Genomic DNA, 25440 nt, shown 5'->3' with positions numbered 1-25440 from the left:
AGCTCTCTTTTTTGCTTGTTTGTTTTCTGGTACATGAGTACCCTTCCACTCACCAATTTGCTCCATACTCCAGAGGAGGGCAACAGCAGAAAGAACAATCCAAACAACACAACAGATGAGTAATTTCAGTATCAGAACAAAACATACAGAGAAACGATGCAAAGGGATCCTGCTTATTTTCCATTTCGTAACTGTCACCATACGCTGATATAGATAGATTCTAAGAGAGTTGAAATGACCAAATGATATAATGGTATGTTATTATACAAAGTAGCTTGTCCAACTTCATTTTGAGAAGTACTAAGTCAGGAAAATCACGGAAACTCTGGCATATATTTATATTCTTGTAGAAATTTTATGAAGACGTTGTTCTTTGTCTTACTTTAACTGGATTCTCCCTTCCAGCACTTACCTGGCAGTAGTGTGCTAATTTTATCTGGACCGTTTAATCTTGTACATATACATACTTATTTTAATGCACCCTTAAAATACGAGGAAGGGCAATAGTTAGATTTTCTTAATAAATGTCTTTAGCATCTGGTCTGATCTGACCCTAGTGATTATTTAGTTTATTTCCATTTGGCTTTTGTAATCAAATATATTCCAAGATATAGACTCAATATTCCAGACTGCATTACACTAATCAATCTCTTTTTCTTTTTTTACGCTGTTTATAAATTTGTTTTGGCAAGATTTTTTCTCTCATATTTTTGTCTGTTGATTTCTAAAAACAAGTTTGCATCTGAGTATCTTGTCTTCCTATCAATTTTTTTATTAATTCTAACCCTCTTAATTACTTCCATACCATACCATTACTTCCCTCACTCCCTCACCCCAAGATGGAGTCTTGCTCTGTTGCCCAGAGCTGGAGTGCAAAGGTGAGATCTCAGCTCACTGCAACCTCTGCCTCTCCGGTTCAAGCAGTTCTCCTGTCTCAGCCTCCCAAGTAGCTGGAATTACAGGTGTGTGCTACTACGCCCAGGAAATGTTTGTATTTTTAGTAGACAGAGTTTCACCCTCTTGGACAGGCTAGTGTCAAACTCCTGACCTTGTGATCTGATTGCCTCAGCCTCCAAAAGTGCTGAGATTACAGGCCTGAGCCACAGCACCCAGCCCATTCTTTGATAATAGCCTTTATTTTGCTTTCTTTGTTGTGTCTTTGAATATCATAAATAATCAGATACTGAATTTCCTGGTCTTCTAGTTATGCTTGGTGGTTTTTCGTGTCATAGTACATTCAGTTGCTATTCAAACTCTTTAACTGATTTATTGGCTTTGATACTCTATTTCTATTAGAACTCCTTACTATCACTTTATCACTTTTCAGGGATTGATAAATGCATGTGTTCAACAGCTTAATCTAACTAAACGTGTATTGTAAATAACACACAATTCTTACAAAAGAAATATAAATATCTTTTGAACATTAAATTGAAAAATAATAAAGACATTAATAGACACAAAATAATAGCAATATACTTAGCTGCCTTTGAGGAAATAATCTTAAAAACAAGTAGATATAATATGTAAATTAGTAACTTTAAAAAAATCACTATTTTTGTGCTTTAATGCAAGGATAAGTACCCTTGATCCACTGAGAAGAACTAAAATAATGTGCATGCAATTATGCCTTTTTTTGGCGGGGGGGGGATGGACTCTCACTCTGTCACCCAAGCTGGAGTGCAGTGGTGCGATCTCAGCTCACTGCAACCTCTGCCTCTCATGTAAAACTATTCTCCTGCCTTAGCCTCCTAAGTGGCTGGTACTACAGGCACCCACCACCATGCCCGGCTAATTTTTTGTATTTTTAGTACAGCCAGGTTTCACCATGTTACCCAGGATGGTCTCAAACTCCTGATCTCCTGATTCACCTGCCTCAACCTCCCAAAGTGTTGGGATTGCAGGCGCGATCCCTGCACCCGGGTCAATCATGCTTTGAATACATTTTCCAAGAAGCGACATGAAAGACCAACAGAAAAATGAAAAGGTACACCAAAATCTAGGAAGGATAAGGAAAACAGATAGCCTGCATGCCTGAAGCCAGCTGGAAACCAGGAATGACTCGCCAGTATGGGAGAAGGTGAGTGTTGTTCTGTGGTTCATGTTCCTACTGGGTAACTCACAGCCAGCATTATCTTGGATAAAAAGTTTTATCTTGGATAAAAATTTTCTCTAAGAACTAGAACAAGACAAGGATGACCAATTTCACCACTGTTATTTAACATAATACTGGAAGTCCTAGCTAGAGTCATCAGGCAGAAGAAAGAAATAAAAACATCCAAATTGGAAAAGAGGAAGTCAAATTATCCTAGCTTGCTGATGATGTAGCTTATATTTAGATAAACCTAAAGATCTCACCAGACAAAAACTCTTAGATTTGTTAAACAAATTTAGTAAAGTAGTAGAATACAAAATTAGTATACAGAAAAACCAGGAGCATTTCAATACACCAATAACAATCTAGCTCAGAACAAAATCAAGAAAGAAATTCAAGAGATTAAAAACAACCTCTTGGGCGAGTGTGGTGGCTCATGACTGTAATCCTATCACTTTGGGAAGCCAAGACAGGCAGATAACCCGAGGTCAGGTGTTCAAGACCAGCCTGGCCAACATAGTGAAACCCAATGTCTACTAAAAATGCAAAAAATTAGCCGGGCACAGTAGTGTGAGCCTGTAGTCCCAACTACATGGGAGGCTGAGGCAGGAGAATTGCTTGAAATCAGGAGATGGAGGTTGGATTGAATTGGCTCAATAAAAAGAAACTTCATTTAATCTCCAAAAAGATAAAATAAATATTTTGTCTCCTTGGTCAAATATTTTAATATTTTTACATAGATTTTAAAATAAAATACATAGTAATATATTTAACCAAGGCGGTAAAAGATTGCTCCAACAAAAGCTACAAAACATTGATGAAAGAAATTGTAGATGCCACAAACAAATAGAAAAGCATACCATGCACATGTGTTAGAAAAAATAATATCATGAAAATGATTATATGGCCCAAAGAAATCTGGACTCAATGCAGTTCTTATTAAATTGCTAACTTCGTTTTTCAGAGAAATAGAATAAAACAATTCAAAATATTACATGGAACCAAGAAAGTGCTGAACAGTCAAAGCAATCCAAAGGAAAAAGAATACTGCTGGAGGTATCCTATTTCAAATTACATTATAAAGCTATAGGCAACAAAACAGCATGGTACTGGTATAAAAAAAGACAGTTTTCAATCTATAAAATAAACATGTAGTCAATTGATATATGAAAAAATATTCAATGTCATTAATAATCAAATAACTGCAAATTAAAACCACAATGAGATATCATTTTATCCAAGTGAGAATGACTATTATTAAAAGGAAAAGAAATAATAGCAGATGTTGGCAAGAATGTGGAGAAAAGGAATGCTTACACACTTTTGGTGGGAATGTAAATTAGTACAACCTCTATGAGAAGCAATAGAGACATTTCTCAATGAAATAAAAACATAAGTAAAATTCAATCCAGTAAGCCTACTACTGAGTATCTACCCAAAGGAAAAAATACATATATCTGCTGGGTGCGGTGGCTCAAGCCTGTCATCCCAGCACTTTGGGAGGCCGAGGCGGGTGGATCACAAGGTCAACAGATCGAGACCATCCTGGTCAACATGGTGCAACTCCATCTCTACTAAAAATACAAAAAAATAGCTGGGCATGGTGGCACATGCCTGTGATCCCAGCTACTCAGGAGGCTGAGGCAGGAGAATTGCTTGAACCCAGGAGGCAGAGATTGCAGTGAGCCGAGATTGTGCCATTGCACTCCAGCCTGGGTAACAAGAGCGAAACTCCATCTCTAAAAGAAAAAAAAAAAAAAAAAAAAAAAAATATATATATATATATATATATATATATATATGCCTGCACTTGAATGCTTATCTCACAACATGATTCACAGTATTATCCACAATTTTTTCCTATTTCTTTTCACATTAGGAATGAAACAAAGTATTGATTGATGATTTTATAAAGAAAATGTGATGTATTTACAAATTATATTACTATTTAGCCATTAAAAAAACACAAAATGGGCTGGAGCAAGTTGCCCATGCCTTTAAGCACAGCATTTTGAGAAGCCTAGGCAGGAGGATCACTTGAGGTCCAAATTTCAAGACCAACCTGGGCAATATAGCAAAACCCTGTCACTATAAAACATTTAAAATATTAGCCAGACATGATGGCACCTGACACCTGTAGTCCAAGCTACTCCCAAGGCTGAGGCAGGAGGATCACTTGAGCCCAGGGGTCTGAGGCTACAGCGATCCATGGTTATGTCTCTGCCCTCTAGCTCAGGTGTTAGAGTGAGACTCTGTTCCACAAAATATAATAAATAAATAAGAGGATAAAAGAACATCGTTTGTAGCAACATGGATAAAACTAGAGGTCATTACTTAAAGTGAAACATGCCAGACACAGAACGTAAACAATCATATGTTTTCATTCATTAATGGGTACTAAAAACTGTGTACACATGGTCAGAGAAAGTGGAGTAATAGATAATGGAGACTCAGAAGGGTGAGAAGGTAGATGAAGAGAAATTATTTAATGGGTATAGCAATGTGCATTATTTGGGTGATGTATACCCTAAAAGTCATGACTTGACCACTATGCAAAATACACATTTTAAAAAATTGCACCCAAACTCCATAAATTTATATAAATTTATGTCTGCTTCTATAGAAATGGTTAGAAAATACACAATAACTTCTATAAATTTCTTGTCACTCAGTCTATAAACTAATGAAGTTTTTCATTATATTAATTATTCAAAAGCATCATTATACTGACTCATTTAGGCATCTAATAAATGAAAAGATGTCTCATATTAAGGAAAATGGCCACATTGATTATATTGATATGTGTAATAATATTTTAATGTGTAATACTTCATTTAAATATAACAAGTTTGTAAATGAAAGATATATAAAGTAAAAGTAGCAATTCCTAATAACTGTTGCAAAAATTATAATAAAAGCTAGTATATTACATTCACAAAAATAGTGAGTAAAACTTCTTTAATGCATATTGATGCATCTAAGAGAGTTTATAGAAAAATAAAGAATAAGTTAACTCGTTTGAAGTGTCTTGGTTTATACTAAAAAAAAAAGTGTTATTCCATAGTACCACATTACCATTAGAGTTAAATACAGTTACATTTAATAGCATTTGCATTAACAGAAATACAACTTATTTTAATTCACAACATTGCACTTTATAAATGTATGTATCTGTAAAAATGTATTTTTCCTAGGGTAAAAACCAGTTTTTACCATAGTAAAACATATTTTTATTGGTTACTATTGTAAAAATCTGTAACAGAAGTGTATATATTTACTATGTTACCAGTTTTTACAATAGTAACCTAGCAAACACATATATTGTTAATTTTTAAGAATTAATTTCAGAAAAATATATACTCAAAAGAGCCAATCCATATATTCAAGCAGAATTAAATTCCCTATCTAATTAATCATGTGTTTTGTCAGAATTAGAATGAAACATTCCAGGGTATGCTTCTGTACACAAAGCTTTATAGAATACCTGGGCATATGTAATTTTTTTTGGTGCAACACTTGTATTAGAGATACAGATATTTACATTTTAAACAATTAGTGTTCTGCCCAACAGATGCCAAAAAACAACGGCACCCTCCCACATCTCTCATTACTCTAATTTCAATTTCACAGAGGCAAAAGCTTTACAAGCTGTAACTACTTTCTTCTTGTGTTTGTCTCTGTTTCTAATATATATGTATGTATGTATATACAGGCACAGTGGCTCATGCCTGCAATCTCAGCACTGTAGGAGACCCAGGTGGGTAGATCACAAGGTCGGGAGATGGAGACCGTCCTAGCCAACTAAAAATACAAAAATTAGCTGGGCGTGGTGGCACACACCCATAATCTCAGCTACTCAGGAGTCTGAGGAAAGAGAGTCGCTTGAACCCAGGAGTCGGAGGTTGCAGTTAGCGGAAGTCACATCACTGCACTCCAGTCTGGTGACAGAATGAGACTCTGTCTCAAAAAAAGAAAATATATTTACGTGTGTGTGTATTTATATACGTGTGTGTGTGTGTGTGTGTGTGTATATATATATATACACACACACACACATATATATATATATATATATATATATATATTTCTCCTTGAAAATATTTTTAAGTGAAAGTAAGGAAAAATACAATTACCTCCCTTATATCTGTCTTCACATGAGTGTGCACACTCTTATTATAATACTGTCTTAAGTTTGTGCTTCTTCAGTATTAGATGTTGACATTATAGACTAGATCATTATTACTTATAGATGCAAATTTATTTTATCATGACTTTATCTTACCTGTAAAATTTATGTTTTCCCTAGAATAAGTAATATTTTTCTGTTTCCTTAGTTTTCCATGGATTTGTGACAAAAAATATTTTAACTTTTCACCAGAAATATCATTTTTCTCTCAGTACTTTCAGCTAGTTTAGCAACTTTTTCTATTTCTTGGAAGAAGTCCTGTTGAAATCTTTCTTACTGTTCCTTTGCAGAGGCTTTTGGTGTTTGTATGGATACTCTATTATTCTTTCTTTTAGGATATAAATATTATTTATTTACTTATATTTCCCTTTTTTCTGCTTCCTGAATGATCTCTTTCCTTGGATTCCTTTTATGTGTCTGTATGCTTTCATATCAGTGTTTCATGTTAGATGTTTTCTGCTACTGTCTACCGAGTCTTGGTTTTCTTTTCATATTTAAGAGTAGGATACTTTTCAAGCTGAAATGAAAGCTCTGTGTAGAATGAAGGCACTTCTTAACTTTTATTTTATTGGAAAATAATCTTCCCAGACCCTTAAGTAAAAGATACCAACAAAGAAAGTATCTGCAAGTTTTTTTTTTCATAACCTATTGATAAATGTTACTAGGGAGAAATTTATTTGTCTCTGTGTGGAATTTTAAGCCTGGCTACCATTGCTCTCACAGTTTGTTTTGTAAAATGTCTAGGGAGAAATTTTACCTCTGTTCTGAAGATAGAGTTTGCAAATATTTCCATGATTAGAGTACTGTTAGTTTCAGCTGTGTCTTGTAACTCCTTCAGAGTCTATCTGGTTCAATGTCCCCAGGGAGTAAATTCATAGTCTACTGGCAAAAGGGGAAGAATTCATTTATCAGATTGAATGTATAGTAAATGGTAGCATGGACCTAATTTTTGTTTAGACAAAATTAGGACCTAATTTTTGTTTAGACAAAATGTATCTTACCGAAAAGGACAGTTAGTAATTCATCAGGAGGATTAACATCAATTGAATTTTATGCATCTTCTAATATCAAGTGAATTACAAGATAAAATGTACTAATTCATCATGTAGTCCTGTTCTATGTAGTATGAATTAGTAAGATGTTTGAGATGCACTAGTGTACAAAATATAGCATCCCTTCTGTCCTAGGGCTTATACTCTAGTGTGGTGACATTCAAATAGGTTGTGGAGTGCGTTCCATGTTTTAGCAAGTGTAAACTGCAGCATTCTATGTGTATTAATCAAGGTTTTCTAGAGGGATGGGACAAATAGGATAGATGTATCTATAAAAGGGAGTTCATTAAAGAGTACTGACTCACATGATCGCAAGATGAAGTTCCACAATAGGCCATCTGCAAACTGAGGAGCAAGGAAGCCAGTCCAAGTCCCCAAACCTCAAAAGTCAGGAAACCAACAGTGCAGCCTTCAGACTGTGGCCGAAAGCTTGAGAGTCCCAGGGAAACTACTGGTATAAGGCCAAAACCGGAAGAACTTGGAGTCTCATATTCGAGGGTAGGAAGCATCCAGCACAGGAGAAAACATGAAGGTCAGAAGACTCAGCCAGTCTAGTCCTTCCACATTCTTCTGCCTGCTCTATTCTAGCCATTTTGGCAGCTGATTAGATGGTGCCCACCCAGATTAGGTGTGGGTCTGCCTCTCCTAGTCCACTGACTCAAATGTTAATCTCCTTTGGCAATGACCTCACAGACACACCCAGGAACAATAGTTTGCATCCTTCAATCCAATCAAGTTAATATTCATTATTTATCATCACACTATGAGACTATCTACTCTGGTTACTTAATCAATTTTCGTGTTCATTAAATGACTTATTTATGAAGTAACATTTGAGCAAATACTTAAATGATAAATTTGATTTAGCCAAAATACAAATAGGGAAAGACTTTTTAAAACAGTAAGTAAAGCCTGCCTAGGCATTGCAATCCATATTTTCTTTCAAGAAAACATGCTGGGCAGTTACACAGGAAAATCATTATATAAAACCATAGCCAAGTAATAGATTATTCTGGAAATTATTCATTTAAAGTGGTTGGAAGCCCTTTTAGTATAAAAAGCACAAGAATGATAAGAATACATTCTTACTCAATAAATATTTATAATGTGTGGCTAGGAGAAGCAGGGTTCATTTAGGGAAACCATTAATAACTGCAATTATCATAGTCCAGAAAAATGATTTTGGTTATTTGCATTAACTTGTGAAATAAAATAAATAGTGGGTGAAATTTTAGATTATAATGAAATGAAATATACAAAAATTTGTGTTTATTGGTATGATGGTTAATATGCCAACTTGACTGAGCTAAGGAGTACTCAGAGAGCTGGTAAATCATTATTTCGGAGTGTGTTTGTGATGGTGTTTCCAGAAAAGATAAGCATTTACACTGGTATAATGAGTAAAGAAAACAATGCTTACCTCTGTGAATGATACTTATACATTATATATACACTCACACACACTATTTGTTCAGTTTCGCTAGAGCACCATGACTAACATAATTGGATATGGGGTATGTAGAAAAAAGAGGCATCAGGAATGATTCTCAATTCCAAAGACTGTGCAGCGGTGAAGGCAGAAAGGATACTATGCAGAAAGAACAGTTGGAGAGATAGGAAGAAAATAAAGAATGTAAAGCCATTGCTGCCAAAAGAAGAGTGTATTCAGTGTAAAAGTGTTCCTATTTCGCCACATCCTCTCCAGCATCTGTTGTCTCCAGATTTTTTAAGGATCGCCATTCTAACTGGCATGAGATGGTATCTCAATGTGGTTTTGATTTGCATTTCTCTAATGACCAGTGATCATGAGCATTTTTTCATATGTTTGTTGGCCTAATGTATGTCTTCTTTTGTAAAGGGTCTGTTCTTATCCTTTGCCCACTATTGAATGGGCCTGTTTGTTTTTTTCTTCTAAATCTGTTTTAGCTCTTTGTAAATTCTGAATATCAGCCCTTTATTAGATGGGTAAACTGCAAATTTTTTCCCATTCTGTTGGTTGCCGATTCACTCTAATGACTGTTTCTTTTGCCGTGCGGAAGCTGTGGACTTTGATTAGGTCCCATTTGTCTATTTTGGCTTTTGTTGCCAATGATTTTGGTGTTTTGGTCATGAAGTCCTTGCCTACACCTATATCCTGAATGGTTTTGCCTAGATTTTCTTCTAGGTTTTTTATGGTGTTAGGTCTTATGTTTAAGTCTTTAATCAATCTGGAGTTAATTTTAGTGTAAGGCGTCAGGAAGGGGTCCCGTTTCTGCTTTCTGCACATGGCTAGCCAGTTTTTCCAACACAATTTATTAAATATGGAATCCTTTCCCCATTGCTTGTTTTTGTCAGGTTTGTCAAAGATCAGATGGTTTTAGATATGTTGTGTTGCCTCTGAGGCCTCTTAAATTAGTTCAACCATTGTGGAAGACAGTGTGGTGATTTCTCAAGGACCTAGAAATAGAAATTCCATTTGACCCAGCAATCCCATTACTGGGTATATATCCAAAGGATTATAAATCGTTCTACTATAAGGACACATGCACACGAATGTTTATTGCAGAACAGTTTACAATAGTAAAGACCTGGAACCAACCCAAATGCCCATTGATGATAGACTGGACAGGGAAAATGTGGCACATATACACCATGGAATATTATGCAGCCATAAAAAACGATGAGTTCATATCCTTTGTAGGGACATGGATGAACCTGGAAACCATCATTCTCAGCAAACTGACACAAGAACAGAAAATGAAATACCACATGTTCTCACTCATAGGTGGGTGTTGAACAATGAGAACACATGGAAACAGGGTGGGGAGCACTACACACTGGGGTCTGTTGGGGGGAAATAGGGGAGTGATAGCGGGGGGTGGGGAGTTGGGGAGAGATAGCATGAAGAGAAATGCCAGATATAGGTGAAAGGCAGTAAATCACACTGCCACATGTGTACCTATGCAACAGTCTTGCATGTTCTTCACATGTACCCCAAAACCTACAATGCAATTTAAAAAAAGAAGAGTGTATGCAAAGGAGTAAGAGATCTGCTCTAATGTCAAAGTAGAAAAGACCTGAAATATAAATAGAGATAGTGACCCCGAAGTTATAATCAAATAACCAGCTCTGATTTGTTTTCTGCCTCTTACATTTTCTATTTCCCCAGGGTTTTTATATAAATACATTAAAATACAATTTATAATTGAGATAGTAACACAGGAGAAAGAAGTCACGTTTGAAACACAATTGTCTACATGCATATTAGGCAAGTGTGAAACTATGAATATTATTTTGGGTTATTTGTGCATTAATGAAATGCCTAGCTAGTTATCTTCTAATGACCCACTTTTGTTAACTGATCAGCTCTGATGAGAATTTTAAAGTGCCATGGTTTTACTTTGAATGCTAATGTTCTTTGCCAACATTTGAAACACCATTTAAATGATCATATCTATTTGTTTAGAATGATGACAAATAATTAGTTTATTCCTAAGCCAGAGGGAGCATTTATTTCCTTCCCCTGAATAAGAAGGGATTTTTCTTATTGCTAAATAAATTAAAAACCTATTGGCATATCATTTTAAAATATGAAAGCCTTGCCTTGCAATATGAGATTTTGTTAATGTTTGTAACAATGAAAGAGAGAAAATCATTACTCATGTCAGTAATCAATGCAGATAAATTCAGCATTAGATTCTCCAAATCTGAATTGTACCCTTACACAGCCCCTCATTTTGATTTAGCCAAAATAAAAATGTGGAAACAATTTTTAAAACAGTATGTAAAGCCTGGCTATTTGGAGAAGTTACGTGGGAAAATAATTATATAAAATATTTGTTTGTTATGCAGGCAATATTTATGAAAAGCAAGTTATGGAAGTTAAGAAAGTTAGTGAAAAGTCTTTTTGTTTTGTGGGCAATATTAGCCACAGAATATAGGTTGGCCTTCACCTATCCCAAGCCAACACCTACAATACAGATTCAGGTATGCCATTGAAAAGAAAAATCTTAAATATATCTGATAGCTAAAGAGGCTTTCATGCTGTAAAAGTAGATAAATCAAATGCATGTGTGGGCTATTACAATTGCATTAAAAACTATATATATATATATATATATATATATATGAGCAAATGTAGCACATGAGATGGGAGCCTGGTTGCTGGAAAAATCACTGACTCAGAGCAAGAGGCTCATGAAAATGTCAGTGCATACCACATGCATTCAGAATGTAACCTTAGACAGACAGAATACTTCGTCAAGGCAGAGTATCATAGACAGTTAATCATTTTTGATATAGAGTGATAAGATAAAAAAGAAATAAAGAAATAAACCTTTAATTATAAACAAAAAATATCCTGATTATTAACTCATGTATTGGTCGGGTACATTTTCTTCCTCTTATTCCCATCCCCCTCTTCCTGTAACCCAAAGGCAATTAACGGCTGACCTTTTTCTATTCTCGAAGTATGGCTTATTTCTGGGATTTGGATTGGGGCAGTTTAAATCATAGAATATCAGAGAAAATATACTCAATTTATAGAAATATTTCCTTGTCAGCATCATTGTTTCTATTTAATTCCAGAATTTTGTGAATCAGTTACAGCCAAAATCCCATGAGGTGAATCAGGAGAGGGCTATGAGTAAATTGATTCTGAAGCCTACTTTATCTGATGGCAAACAGCTATTCTAAAGGGTTACATAGTACACATCACAGAAACACAGAGTCAAAGAATGCCTTTCCAGCTTTAAGTCAATCTCTGGTCCACACAAAGAAACAAAGGCCTACAAAGTGTTTCTCCCTTTACTTGTTCTGAGAGATGTAATTTTAACGTCTTCATTCTTTAATTTATCTTTTATATTCTACTTCAAACATAAATTGAACTTTTCCTTAGATTTGTATTATTTCAAAACCGTCTCTCATTGTGTCTTAATTTTTGAAAGTGCCAGATAATTAATGGAACACATTTTCCTGGCTCATCCTCAAGCTTCTTAAAATAATTGTTTAACTATTCTCATCTTTGTAATCTACTATTCTCTTCTCAAACCACTCCACTTTGAATTTGCATCTTTTTCTTGTCCTAAAGGTTATTATTTTTTGATCACCAATAATTTCCTTGTTGACAAATCCTAGTGACCTCCTTTCTGATACAATAATGTCCTATTTCCTAGTAATGTTTGATATAGAAGACAGCTCATATATTTTAGGTATTCTATTTGCTTACAGGAATACCAAAATTATTCATTTTCTTGCTATCCTTTTTAATATCCTCTGTTATTTCCACATTGTGATTTTTTAAATAAACATTGGAAGAAGCGAGGGCTCAGTCCTGGTTTCTCTTTCTTTACTTTCTAGATTATTTCCATAGGTTTTTTGTTCGGATTCACATTATCTTCTGAGGACTCTCAAAATTATATCTCAAATGCTGCAAAAGTTATACATCCTATTTCTTACTTGATGTACTTAAGCGAGAAACTTTAAGCTTTTTCTAAATTTTCTCCTTTCCCAAATGTCCAGTTTAGTTACTGACACCCACAACTGTCATAGCTAAAAATTAAGCCAATTTGAAACATTATTCCATTTCATTCACTAGCTCATAGTACCTTATAGCTGTATTAATTCTAACCAAAAAAATCTCTTCTGATTTATATGTGTATGTGGTGTGTGTGTGTGTGTGTGTGTGTGTGTGTGGTGTGTGTGTGTTATGTGTATGTGTATATGGTGTGTGTCTGTATGTGGCATGTATGTTTATGTGTGTGTGTGTATGTGTGTATGTTTCTTTATCCTTCTCTAGCACCTGTGTCCACAACTAACTCTTATTGGTTACTGTAACTGCCTCGTAGGGTATCTCCCTGAGTGTTTTACTCTTTACAGTGATCCACTGAGTGAATAAAGAAATTTCTTAATAAGATACATAATATCAGTGTGACATATAATCTAAAAGAAGAATATTTTGACACAGCGGAAATGGACAACTACATCAAATGATACTGTGGAACTAATAAAGATATTGACAGATAAGCAGCCATTAAAATTCAGCAATACGAAGATCAAGATAAGAGCAGTTGGAGTGAAATGGTCTGGAATGGAGGGGGTTGTTAAAAGAAGGTAGGTGATTAACTGGAGAGAATATGCACAATTCTTTTAAGAGTTTTGACTGAAAGAAATGGGAAATTGATAAATAGCTATAGCAGAATATTAAAGAAGAGGGATGTTTTGCAGGAATGCATACTTCATTATAAAGAATATCCACATATGTCTATATGATATAGAAAAATCCAGAAAAGGTAGTAATCTTAGGTACAGGGAAAAAAAAAATGGGATGATGAAATTAAGACTTGATTTCTATTTAGCCACAGCAGCTAAATATAGAAGATAACATTACAAGGAAGAAAATGCCCTAATGAAACTTATTCTGAAAGTGTAACAGCTTTTTGCTCTTCAAATATACGCCTACATGTAACCTACTAATATACTAGATGAGATACAAAGAATTTCAGTAAATAGAGGTAGCTGTGGTGCCAAATGCTATGCAAAAAAGCTTGGTGAATCCAAACTGGTAATGTGATGAGACAATAAAGAGTGTAAAAATAAAGATAAAATAATATCTTTTTAAGCTTCAGTAATATGAGGTAAAGATTTTTTAAAATAGAAGTTTAATAGTATTAGATATAAAAGATATACAAGTGATTAAATTAAAATTAAGAACTTTTGTTCGCTTAAGAAAGACGCACCTAAGAGAGTGAATGAAGGAAGCTGTAAGTACTATTGACTCTTCCTGAAAAAATCATGCATTGTTTTGTAACACTCATATCTGATGCTGTATATAAATCTGTAAAAATAATATAATGTTCTTAAAAAAGACAAAGATCAAAATGAAAGTAGGAAAGGAAGGAATCTATATACATGAAACGAAATACTATTTCAAGGTCCAAAAAAGTAATACGCTTGTTTTCAATGTAATTATTTTTTAGCAAGATGCAAATCCAAACCAACATGATATACCACAAAACAAGTACACAAGTGGTTAAAATTCAAAAGAAAGAATATTCTAAGTTTAGATATAAAGATGGAAAAACTAAATGAGGATATGGAATAACTGAACTCTCATGTATTCATGGTAAAATTTTAAATTATTATAAAAAACATTAAAAAATTTTCCCACAACCTGTGACCCATGGTTTTGTATCAGTGAACACACGGCGGATGTCAATGCAATGCATGTGCCCATCAAAAGACACAGACACACAAACTCTTAGAAACTTTAATTCCAGAACCACAAATCTGGACCCAATTCCAATGGCATTTATCAATTGAGTAGATAAATAAATTTGATTTCTTTCCTTCTTTGACAATAGTTTTGCCTTTGTAGAATTCTTTTTTTAATTTGTTTTAAATTTTGGCTTTAAAAATCTCCATTTTTTTTCAATTGACAAGTAAAAATTGTAGATGTTTATGGTGGGTAACATGATGCATTGATACATATATATTTGTAGAATGGCTAAAACAAACTATTTAATATATATTACCTCCTATGATTATCCTTTTTGTGGTAAGAACACATACCATTTCCATTTTATTTAATATTTGAATTTTCTTTTTGAAAAATAGTGGTGTAACTGAATTTATAAGGTTTTAAGCAATTTTTTCTTATTTTCATTGCTATTTCCTATTTTTCATCATTTGCTCTTGTCAAAGAAAGAATAAAGATGGTGAGAGAAGAAAAAAACAAAGAAGGAAAAAATAGGAGCGAGAGAGGGAGAAGAAAGAAGGAAGGAAGGAAAGAAGGAGGGACAAAAAGAGGAAGGAAGGGAGGAAAAGAAGGGAGGGAGAAAAAAGGGAGGGAGGGAAGGAGAGAGGGAGGGAGGTATGAAGGGGAAAAGAAAGGGAAGAAAAAAGCAACGAAGAGAAAAGAAAGGAAAGAAAAGAAACAGATACACTTTTGAGGCAGAGAGGTGTACATGTTGCTGCTGTTCATCAATTGTCAGTGTCCTTTGATGTTGATGTTTATGAAAAGCATAAGATGGTGGGCTCTGGCAGCATTTTAAAAGGTTTTCAAAGATTGTCAGGAAATAATAGGTATGGAGCGTTTTAATGGTCATAAGCTTCTAATTTTCATATTGAAGAAAACTTGAATGGATCAAATTTTATTATGTGATTTCTACAATTTCTACAAGTTTAACATTTGACCTTCAAAATATATGGGTTTCAAGATAAAACAAACACACCTAGACAGTATAGACCAACTAAACAATTTATCTCCTGTCACTATTAGAATTAGTTCACTTTATTAAGTGAAATCAATCAGTGACACTTTGAGGAAAAGAAAAAAGCAAAGTCAGTAAATCAGTGTTTCCAAATAGAAATGATTTCAACTTGAAGATACGTAACCTATTAAAAGTGCATACTGAGTAATTGCCCCATTAATTTGATGAATGTAGACAGTAATTTGTGATGATGTAAGCCTCAAACTTCTGTTTTTCCCTCAGAGGCATAGGGTTTGTTTTACTTTAATTATTTGGGTCATTGCCTTAATTTCCCATTTAACATTACTTGTAAAAAGACTTTCTTATTTTTAAAATATAGCCTTTTTAATGAAGATCTTTCCAGTACCAACTTTAGCCTTTAAGCTTACCATGTTATGACACTATATGTAAATAGTCACTTTAATAATGACATTTGGAGTGGCTCCAAAAAGAAGAATAGTAGGAACGCTGTGAGCCAAGCTTTTGTGCCTTCAATTTTAAATGCATATTGCACCGTTACATCATTTTTCTTGGAACTAGAATATTTATGTTTAGATTTTTGCTTAATCTCTTTTTTCCTCTGTCTCTTTCTCTTCCCTGTCTTCCCTTGGCCTCTCCCTCCAATCTATGATATTTTGAAGTACAATTAAAAAATTCTATGTCATATTTTAAAATTGGATTTTGTTATTTTAGTAACTATATATATATTAGTTCATAAATTGCTGTTAATTTAACACTGACATGTACCTTATCAAACAAGTTAAAATATAAAAAAAAGTTGCTTTGTAAAAATAAATTAACACCTGTATATTTGAATTTTCAAAATTGAAACAAAATAAAAAATAGAGCTTAGTACTTTAATAAAATATGGCCTTTAGGTTCAAGTTAGTATTCACCAAAAAAAGCAAATTTTGTGTTATATTAAATTTTGTTTTTGAATTACATACATATATGCCATTGTTCCTTAATTCTATTCAGCTTAAAAGTTTCAACTTAGAAAGTTCTTAATGACCTCTTTTGCCTTTGAGATTGGTAAATGTTCATGCATTGAGAACAAAAGTAATGAATTAATTTTTGCATTTAATTATAATGTACTAATTACAAAGACAAATTGACAGAAATAATTACTATGTCAAACACAACCAGTTAAATTTTAACTTTAATTTAGCTAAATTTTAATTCTCCATTTTTATTGTCAGTCAAAAAAGCAGAAGTAATTTATTTTAAGTCATTAAGCAAGAGTTTGCGATTCTACAGTGATCTTTATGCTTCAGGGTTCAGTTCATCACTTTGATCTATTTGTATGAGACACTCAGGAGTCTTCTGCAGAGAAATTTATCCTAAAAACTCTAGAAGTAAATAAAACTATATTTGATACTGTCACATACATTATGCATCTTTAAATCCTTGAATTCACCACCAAATAGCTTTCTTCTCATTTATTCAGCCATATTCCATGGTGAAACCCTAGAACATTGCCAATAACGACATCTTCATTGACATCCAAGCATCCTGCGCTTCAGCCTACACTCATGACTTTGTAGTACATGTCCTCTGGTCCCCTAATATTTTGCTTGTCGGGGGTTAGTAACCAAAATAAAATACACAAAGCTACCAGAGTCACTAAGTCCCCTAAGTGAATGATGTACTGAGGTGCCGTCCAAGGCCAGGTCTTCTTGTGCACTAGACTGACCACATTTGATAATCTAATCTCATTACATATGGATTTCTTCCCACTTACTTCATAATGAACTACCGCATCTTTCCTGAATCTGTCTTGTATGTACAAGCATACATAAACAAAGCAAAGAAAGAAAAAATTCCTATCATTACCCTGTAAGTCCTATAATTATTCACTCATTTCTCTGCTCATTTTTACAACTGTGATATTTATTCTGTCTTTTTTGCCCTGAGTTCTGTCCCTACAGTTGTCTTAAGCAGCGATTAACTTCTCAATGTTGAATCCAATGGTAATTCCTCAGAAGCCATCTTTCTCAGCCTGTAAGCAAAATTTGACACAATTGATTCTCTCAGTTAAAGGTAACACAACTATTTACAACAAAACGTCCCTGTCTGAAGACCTCTTGAAGCACAAGATTTTCCTGTCCAAATATCCTTTCCTTAGAATACAAGGTACCTTTCCCAAATTCCCTTTACAATCCCTCATACAGTATGGCCAAGTCTTGTTTCATTATGTTATATGGCACAAGATATCTCTGCCCAGAAGCTTACCTGTGTCAAAAGAAACTCCTTCCCTGCAGAGTTAAAAAAAAAAAAAATCTCTAAACACAGTAAAATTAATCTGATAAAGAGCTCCTTCTTAGCTTGCTCATTCATTACACAGATTGTCACAAATTGCTGAGGATTTACTGGTCACATTTTTTTTTCTTCATAAACAGATAGGCTAAAAAACACTGCTCAAATTTCCTCTGAATTTAGTTAAGCACGAGGTGACTGAGTTCTGGTTTGTGTTATGTATGAAGAAGTATATAGAATTCTTCAGTACTAGGTATAAATACACCTATATGGTATTCTATGTTCTCTATTGCTTTCTGTGATGGCTGTATAGAGGTATTGTGCTTAAGATGATGGAATCACAAAATGATAGGAGACTTGTCACAGGGCCATTTAGTGAGTCACACAACATTTACTGAACCATTGTTTAAGAACCATTCTGTTAAGACAAAGAGATTTGGGGGTTATGTAACAGCTAAATATATATCCCCCATATGATGCCTCTGGCTGTTGATGCTCACATTTCAAGCTGCTATTTAAAATAGGCTCTTGTGATACAAACTACCACCAGTACATTGAAATAACCAATACTAAATTCTTGATTTTCACTTTCCAAAAAAAAAAAAAAGGTCATTCACCAGTGTTTCCCTACTTTATGTGTTGTTCAGGCAAAATCCTCTGTCAGCGCTGAGTTCTTTTGTATGCTCTCATCCTAAATCCAGTGTTACCAAATTATCTGGCTAAAGCTTATACATCTATCCATAGTGGAAATACTTTCACTTTCTACTGTTATAACCCTAACCATATTACCTCTTACTTAGAACATAGCCATAGCCTTCTAACTCTTTGATTTTGGATATATTATAATTCTAAGTTAAGTTTTACAGTGGATTTTCATCTCTTCCACATAAACATTCATAAAATAGCCTAAAATTATATGCTCAGTTTAGTCCTGAACTCATAAAGAAGCATTTTTAGGAGTCATGGAAAAATATATTGACCTAAGAAATAGATAGCTGTTTATATCAGGTGGTTGAAGTTGGCTTTAGAGTGATAGCTAGAAGCAAGCAGTGTGGATTTTTCATTCTTGAATATTGTGCAAAAATATGAGTTTTTCTTGCTTCTGAGTAGAAATTTTATATAGGCACAGAATATGTAATATTGACGGTATTAGGGAAAGATCTCAAATAATCCGATTTCCAAGACTTCTTCATGGCTTTCTATATGTTGTCTGTGATACACAGAACAAAAGTTGTTAATTATGGCAGAGGCCACACAAACAACAATTATAAGGCAATAGTGGTTTTGAGATATATGTTGAGAAGAATATCATTGCAAGTGATGATAAAGACTAAAAAACATAAACATCAGGAGTCACGTATTTGAAAAGGATCTTTTGTCAGCTGATTAGTGAGATAATTGATGGGAAAAGAATAAGCCGTCTACGAGAAGACACCAGCCAATGAATAATGGGGAAGTGGATCTCGTGAAGCAGTAGTATTGCAGAGAAGATGATCACGGTGAGGACTATCAAAGAAATAAAATTACCAGAATTTTGCAATTCTGAGAAATATGGGACATTTGGGGGAAAAAGGAACCAATCACAATAAGTAATAATACAAGCTTTTGAAAATTTGGTGGTTTGTGTAAGCATTACCTGATACAGATTCTGTAAGAGGCAAATCATAATTCTCACTTATATATTACCAAGGATCATCTTAACTTAGATTGCAATCAACTTAGAAATTTGTTTGCTGCCTATGATATGAACTTCATTTGAGGCAAATAGAAGTTGGTAAAATGAATGATCTGAAAAACAATTTATCCTGTCTCTAGGAATTATAAAAAGCAAAAATAAAAAAAAATTAGCCAGGCATGGTGGCAGGCTAATTTAAAATATACGTCCTTAGTTATTGAATATCTACATTCTGATAGTTTTATACTCCATTAATTTCAGAATAAAAACCTGAAAACATTTTATTTTCATTTTCTCCCATCATTATTTGTTCTATTGTTATCGTATATTTTCATTTTAACTATGAGGTGGGTGAGTGGCAGTGGCTCATTTCTGTAATCCCATCACTTTGGAAGTCCAATGGGGGAGGATAAGTTGGAATCAAGAGGTGGAAACCAGCTTGGCTAAAATGATGAAATGCTGTCTACTAAAAATACAAAAATTAGCTGGGCATGGTGGCACACCCCTGTACTCCCAGCTACTCAGGAGGCTGAGGCAGGAGAATCACTTGAATCCAGAAGGCAGAGGTTACAGTGAGCCGACTGCACTACACAGCCTGGGTGACAGAATGAGACTTCATGTAAAATAATAATAATTAAAATAAACAATGAATCAACTAGATAAACAACAAGGAGCCTTTTTAACCTGCAAAATTTGCTAAGTTACCTGAGCTCTGTTTGTAAACATCTCCATTTTACTTCATATGTCAATGATTTTCAAACCTTTGAGCAGATTGGAATCATTTGAAAGATTCCAATCATTTGAAAGACTCCTATGGCAGATTTCAGGGCCTCTTCCTCAGATTCATGTTCCATAGGTCTAGAATGGGGTGCAAAATTTTAAATTACTGAGTTCCTTGGTAATGCTGAAGCTGCTGGTTTGTGGGAGGCATTTGAGAATTACATCCCTCACTGTATTTTAATACTTCACTGTTTTCACTTCCTTTTCAAACAAATGTAGTTAACTGAAGGAAAAAAGTCAAGATTTTAAAGAAACAGAGTTTGGCATAAGAGCAACTGTGGCAAAGCAGCTGCTGCTGCCAGTACAGCTGGAGATGTAAGCGCACGCTGGGGGCTGTCTGTGGCCCACACTCTCAATGAGTAGAAATCCCATCGTGTCAGAGTAAAATGGACAGTAGCATTGGTGGTGATTGTGGTGAGCCGGGGCCACCTGATCACTAACAAAAGCCATCTGTTAACCAACAGCCGCCAGGGCTCTCTGATGAAATATATAGCAACAAAGGAAGAAAAGAAGCAAAATGGAAATTGTGCTCACCAGCACCTTAGAACAATGCTGCTTAGGGCCAGTCCAACACTGAACGTGTTTGCACTGTGAGGAGAATGTTCATAGAAGCCTGTTGTGTTGTGTGCATATTTATTCATATTTTTGTTAAATGTTAAATCATTTAGCACAGTAAATCTGAGTGCATAATCGATCATTTCATTCCATTTGAGCTTCTTGAGTGTTTTCTTTAAATATCTGCAGAGTTGCTGCCCCTTTCTTGAACTATGAGCACCACAATCTTTTAAATTCTCAATATGAGTAGAGCTTTTTGAGCTTTATATCTAAGAGGAACTGAACAAGCCTGTTTGGAATATGCAATGAACATCAAGAAACCATCTTGCTGTGGAAGCAGAATTATTTTTCCCTTTCTGTTTAAAATATCTTTCCTTTTGATGTCAGTTTTCTTCCCTGTTTACACAAGTTCCACAGTTCAAAAGGAAAACTCAATAGTAAAGTTTCAAACTGGCAGAAAAAATTGAAAGTCTCATGAACATTCACGGTTTTGATCTGGGCTCTGGATAGATGGACTTAAAACTATTAGGTTGTGGAGGCAATAGCTTGTTTATTTTTGCTGTAGCAATGGCTGTGACAAAAGAGCATCCATCAAGAAAATTGTCCTTACTGATCCCCAGTGTCAAACGTGCTGTACATGAAATCAAAATTATTAGAAGATTTGACATCATAACACCGTGAAAGTGTTTGAAATTCCTGGTACCAGTGGAAGTCAATTAACAAAAGATGTGAGCTCTCTTACCGAACTTAATAATATTTGCATTTTTTAGGATAACATGAAAACAGACTTGACTAATGTGCTGAAACAGGGCCCTTTACTGGAAGAGCATGCCAGGCTTTTCACATATCAGCTGCTATGGTGGCTTAGGTATATCACTCTGCAAATGTGTTGCACGGGTATCTCCAACTAGCTCATGTTTTCATTAACACTGAAGTCGTGGTGCTGAAGACAGGGGACTTTGGTCTGGCACAGGTAATGGATTCTCATTATTCTCCTAAGAGTCATCTTTCTGAAGGATTGGTAACTTTCTGAAGGATCAGTAAATCATTATTCTCATAAGGGTCACCTTTCTGAAGGAATGGTATAGATCGCCCCATCTTTCACTTTTTCCTAACAGTTGTAATAAAGGCCATTGTGGGCTGCAGGGCACATCTTTGCTGAAATGCTGACTGGTAACGCCCTTTTTGCAGGTGCCCGTGAACTTGAACAGATGCAGTTGATTTTAGAATCTATTTCTGTTATGCATAAGGAAGATAGTCAGGAACTTCTTGGTGTAATTCCAGTTTATATTAGACATGGCATGACTGAAACACACAAACCTTTAACTCAGCTGCTTCAGGGAATTAGTTGAAAAGCACTGGATTTCCTGGAACAAATTTTGACATTTATCCCCACAGATGGATTAACAGCAAAAGAAGCACTCTCCCAACATTGCATGAGCATATAATATTTTCCAATGGATAAGCCAATTTCAAGTAATCTTTTTTCATATTGTAGATAAACTTTATGATATTTTGCTTATGGATGAAACTCAGCCACATTTATAACTAAGAAAGGTATGATCGTTAGTTTTCAGAACATGATTGGCCTGAACATAACAACTTTGATATTGATGAAGTTCCACTTGACCCAAGAGCTCTGTCTGACGTTGCTGAAGAAGAAGAAGTACACGTTGATCACCACAAATATTTGGTTGGACATTGGGAAAAGTATAAAATATCTGGAGGATCTAATAACTCTACTGAGCCTTTTTGGAAGTACCCAGATTATTGTGAAAACAAATAGCGATTTGGAGGGTAGCCACATTTGTAGCTACAAAGCCAGGTCATCATCATATTTAGATAACTTAGTTTGAAGAGCAAGTACAGTTAATCATTGCTATGAATCCAAGGTTACATCTTTCCAATTGGAAAGAATAAAGCAGAGCATAATCTGATAAAAACGGCAAGTGAAAATGTAAAAGAAATGGATTGACTAAAGCCCTGATAGTGCTAGAGGAAGCCTCACAGTAACTGGTTGAAAAACATAGGGAAATAAATCAGGGGTTTGATTTTGATTCCTTTATTGCAGGAACTACTCTACTTAGTTCACAACATGAGCCTACTGGTGGTGTTGTGAAATTAAATGACTCAAATAGGTCAGGGTCCCAACTAGAATTGAAAAGTTTGATATCAAAGACAGTAAGCTGAGAAAAATAGGAAAAAGAAATGACAAATCTGGCTCAATGAGAAGGCTTGTACCTGTCTTCTTGAGACAGCCAGTTTGTGAGTAGTGGGGAGAACTGTTTTATCACAAATCAGTTTTGTTGTGAGGTAAGAAAACATGAATGAGTTGTGAAGAAAAACATTTGCACTAGTTACTTAGACAAGTTATGCAACAGGAAGAAAGACACTGAAATAATAGAATCTTAGCTAGTAGAGGATGAGAAGCTTGGGGAGAGAGGAAACGAAGGATTTCTGAACAACGGTGTGGAATTGCTCTTTAACAAGAACCTCAAGTCCACAGGCATCCTGCAGTTTCGTGGTCCCCTGGGTCAACACTTACGTCAGCACAGGCCACATTACCACCTTTTGCTATAAGATATTCTCCTCGTTTTTTTTATAAAACCTGCAGCAGCATTTTAAAACATGTGAACTAAACACTCAGCAGACAGTGTTCCTTACATTCTTCATAAAATGTGTTTTGTCTGTATCACTAGTGCTTAAGTCATTTTCTTCTAACTTGAATAAGATGGTGAAATTTAATAAGAATTTCATTAGCTCTTGCTTTTTAAAATCCAGACTTTTTTTCTACATGTGAGATAGTTTTCCTTTTAACTGGCACATTGTTTGCACACAAAAATAAAGAATAGAGCAAAATAATGCAACTCAGGAGGAGACAAAAGAAAGGCACTAAGACAAGTAAAAAACATTCTCTCATTGAACAGTGATCTGGTTTACAGGAAAGAAATATTGCTTTAAAATTTACACGGTGAGACGCTACATAATTGCCTGAAAATATCTATGTTCTTCTAAAACATTTTTATTCATGAATATTTTTAAGTTTTTCACACTGTACACATTTCTTAAAACTTATGACACTAGTAGCAACTGCAAATGTATGCTGAATTTAGTACACATGTGTTATCTGGCTGAAGATAACGAAAGAATATTGCAAAATATATACCACTCATAGTGCTTCAAATATGCACATTTAGCCAACATTTGTTGTAGTAAACTATCCTTAATAAGACTTTTACTGTTTATAAATTTTCTCATTATGCATTATTTACAGTGAAGTGTTGATACATGACATCTTATTTATTTTAGCAAATCAGTATATTTTCTGTGTTTAATTATAAAAAGTAACTTAGTTTAAAAAATGTATCTGCAAATACACTTTTTCCATTTGGCACTGCGGTTCGTTGTCTATCTAACTGAATATGTAATGTCAGCTTATCTTAACCATGTTTATGTACTTAATTTACTTAAGTGTGTATTTTAAGTAAATTCTCACTGCACAGGAATTTGTATTACATAGGTGCTTGATTTATCTACAAAGAAAAAATAGTAATTACTGGCTGGGCATATCTGTAATCCCAGCACTTTGGGAGGCCGAGGTTGGTGGATGATTAAAGGAGGTCAGGAGACCAGCCTGGCTAGCATGATGAAACCCCGTTTCTAATAAAAATACAAAAAATTAGCCAGGCGTGGTGGCACATGCCTGTAAACCCAGCAACTGAGGAGGCTGAGGCAGGAGAATCACTTAAACCCGGGAGGGAGATGTTGCACCTTGGGGGTGGAGGTTGCAGTGAGCTGAGATTGTGCCATTTCACTCCATCTTGAGCAATAAGAGTGAAACTCCATCCCACCCCCCAAAAAAAGAAAGAAAAACTAGAAATTACTTTATTATAAAATACATCTAGAAGTCTTGTGTTTATTAAAAAACTAATGTTAAAATTGTGTGCATGGATAATTAAAGTACATCATTATTACAGTTGAAAAGTTGTACATGATAAGACATTTTGATTTTACTGTATGTTTCTACAAAATGGTCTGTTCCCCATCCCAAGGCAAGCACAAGTAAAATAAGGTTAAATGTGGCATGTGGTATAACAGTCTCTTAGAATTTGTTTGTCTATTTTATTGTATCGAATACTCTGTATCTTTTATTATCTCATTTGAGGAAAAAAGGACAAATAAAGCCTGGCCCACAAAAACAAAACAAAACAAAGAATTAAAGCAAGTTTTATTTGGAAGTCTTCCTGAGAGTTATTCCTGCGGCCTACAGCCTAGGAGCAGTCCAAAACAACCTTTCTAATGGACTGGTTCTGTCAGAGGCGTTTGACCCAGAGCAACTCCATCTTGGATACGGTCATAAAGATGTGGTCAAAAAAACAGGTTGCAGTAAAGAAGCTGGGCTACACACAGCGAAACCAAGACAGTGATGAGAGTGTCCTCTGGCAGTCCTCACTATTACACTCCCACCAGCGCCATGAGAGTGTACAAATGGCATGGCAGTATCAGGAAGTTAGCCTATAGGGTCTAAAAGAAGAAGGCAGGAGTAATCCACCCCTTGTTTAGCATATGATCAGGAAATAACCATAAAAATTGGCATCCAGCAGCTCTCAGGG

The 25440-nt window shown here is 34.8% G+C and overlaps 1 pseudogene; it reads left to right on the top strand.

Annotated features, from left to right (window-relative positions):
- The first annotated feature begins 2030 nt into the window (after window positions 1–2030).
- On the top strand, window positions 2031–23466 carry LOC100408133 (mitogen-activated protein kinase 6 pseudogene; annotated as a pseudogene).
- The last annotated feature ends 1974 nt before the right edge of the window (window positions 23467–25440 follow it).

Source organism: Callithrix jacchus, chromosome 21, assembly GCF_049354715.1.
Source record: "Callithrix jacchus isolate 240 chromosome 21, calJac240_pri, whole genome shotgun sequence".
Taxonomy (NCBI): domain Eukaryota; kingdom Metazoa; phylum Chordata; class Mammalia; order Primates; family Cebidae; genus Callithrix; species Callithrix jacchus.
Note: the sequence above shows the minus strand (reverse complement) of the source record. Positions and strands in the feature narration are given on the sequence as shown.